Source organism: Lathyrus oleraceus, chromosome 5 (assembly GCF_024323335.1).
Source record: "Lathyrus oleraceus cultivar Zhongwan6 chromosome 5, CAAS_Psat_ZW6_1.0, whole genome shotgun sequence".
NCBI classification, from domain to species: Eukaryota; Viridiplantae; Streptophyta; class Magnoliopsida; order Fabales; family Fabaceae; genus Lathyrus; species Lathyrus oleraceus.
This window is the reverse complement of record NC_066583.1, coordinates 160,256,217-160,258,596: the sequence shown is the minus strand read 5'-3', so window position 1 is coordinate 160,258,596 and position 2,380 is coordinate 160,256,217. Positions and strand designations below refer to the sequence as shown.

General features: G+C 37.3%; 1 non-coding gene across 1 annotated transcript; it reads left to right on the top strand.

The window, feature by feature from the left end:
- Positions 1-327: 327 nt before the first annotated feature.
- LOC127089123 (small nucleolar RNA R71) lies at positions 328-434 on the top strand. The gene has a single exon (XR_007790898.1). It is a non-coding gene; the product is annotated as a small nucleolar RNA R71 (small nucleolar RNA).
- Positions 435-2,380: the final 1,946 nt, after the last annotated feature.

Here is a 2,380-nt window from a genome sequence, read left to right as displayed (position 1 = left end):
GTTCCACATATCTCACAATCTGACGAAATTGTGGCTATAGTATTCGGGTTTATGCACATATGCTCCACCTTAAGGGCTAATGCGTCCATTTTAGCTTGCATCATGTCTATAGAGCTTAGTTCATGCACTCCTCCTTGGGCTTCCTTCTTCTCAAGTGTCGCTCGTTCGACTCCCCATGATTGATGGTTTTGAGCCATATCTTCGATGAGGGCACTAGCTTTAGGATAAGGTTTGTTCATTAGAGCACCGCCTACGGCAGTGTCGATGGTCATCTTCGTGTTATAGTGAAGTCCATTATAGAAGGTTTGAATGATTAACCAATTTTCTAAACCATGATGTGGGCATGCTCGTAACAACTCTTTATATCTCTCCCAAGCTTCGAACAACGATTCTCCTTCGTTTTGGGTAAATCTAGTTATATGTTTTCGAAGAACGGCGGTCTTACTCGGGGGAAAATATCTAGCAAGAAAAACTCTTCTAAGGTTATCCCAAGTCGTAATGGAATTGGGTGGAAGGGAATCTAACCATGATAGGGCTTTATCTCTGAGGGAAAAAGGGAATAATCTTAAATGTATTGCCTTAGGAGAAGCTCCATTGGTTTTAAAAGTGTCTGCTAATTGAAGAAAGATTTTTAAATGTTGGTTTGGGTTCTTAGTAGCGAGACCTGCGAATTGTCTCTGTTGCACTAGTTGTAACAGGGATGGTTTAAGTTCAAAATTATTAGCTGGGATGGTTGGGTTTACTATACTAGAACTAGGTTCTTCATTTGATGGTTGAGCGAAATCCTTAAGAGGTCTTTAGTTTTGATCTTCGGCCATAGCTCTCTTAATTCTATGAAAGCATAAACGTGCGCGAGCGTAACGTTTAGGTTCTGCCAGAGGGTATACTAAGCTTAAACTTCCGGTGCTGCGAGTTCTTCGCAATGACCGGCGGGAAATAACCTAAGTCTAAACAATATAACAACAGGGAAATGAAATTTGACGAAATTGGTCCCCAACAACGGCGCCGAAAACTTGATGCGTTGGCTTTCGCAAGTATACGAACGCGTCAGAGTAATATAAAAGATTGTCGAATCCACAGAGACCAAAGTGTCAATCTATCGTTATCTATTGTTATGGTGTTTATCAAAGGTAATCAAAATGGGTGTTTTTAGAGTGTGCAATGAAAAGTAATGTATTGAATAAAGTTTAATTAATAAAGACAGGGTCGAATGTAATTCACATAATCAATTAATAATCTAAGTACTTGCTGATAGAACTACTTATGGGCAATGTTTCCTACTTTGAAAAGAACTAGTTTAACAAGAACTGTCGCTTTCGCGTATTCAGAACCGAGTTGTACTCCCTAATCAAACCCTCTTATTGTCACTTATAAAAAGGCGCGCATTGCGTTAGAGTAGTAAACCTATTTTTAAGAAATATAGTATCTTGACTAAGTTAAAAAGTATTATAACCTGGATTTCTTAACCAAAAGAGGTTCTTACGAACCAGACTCTAAACTTATAAACGCGTCCGAAAATAGTTTCAAAATCTCTTTTCTTCTTAAGTTAAAATCTCCTAATGAACTAAACAAAGCGCTTTCGCTGTTTTTGAAATAGTTAAAAACAATTAAGTTTAGATAGACGTTGGACGGCTTTCGATCTTACCCAACGGAACAGAAGTGCGGGAAAACTTAAGTTGAAAGTTAAAATAGCCCTTAAGTGCTTCTACGAACAATTGTACGGATTATCAGTTCAATTATGATCCTTACATTCTACCCTTATAAATTTAGTTAGACATGATAAAGTAAAAGTGCATTAATTTAAATAAAAGTAGTGCGAGTGCAGAAATAAATAATTTAAAGCGAGTGCGAGGAAATAAATAAAAGTAAAGCGAGTTCGAGAAAATAAATAATTTAAAGCGAGTGCGAGGAAATAAATAAAGTAAAGCGAGTGCGAGGAAATAAATAAAAGTAAAGCGAGTGCGAGAAAATAAATAAAAGTAAAGTGAGTGCGAGAAATAAATAAGATAAAGACAAGTAATAAAAACCTGCTCCAATCGGAGGGTTGAATAAATTGCAAAGCGGAAATGAAAATGGCGGCAGGATTAACTTCCTTCCAAAGTGCTCCAAACTCGATTACAGACTCGATTACACAATTATGGTAACACTCCAATGCGAAGCGATTACCACTTTAAAATACTGAATATATGCCTAAGTGAAACAAAGTTGCTCTGAGTTTGCCTCTATTCTAAGTTTGGATCTTCCTCTACTCTAAGTTCGGATTCTTGAAAAAGTGATTTCGAGTTTCTATTTATAAGCAAGTAAAAAGATGGAAATGACAAGGATGCCCTTCAACTTGAAAATGGGAGGGAAAACTTTTCCTCTTGTGGCACCCGCCACA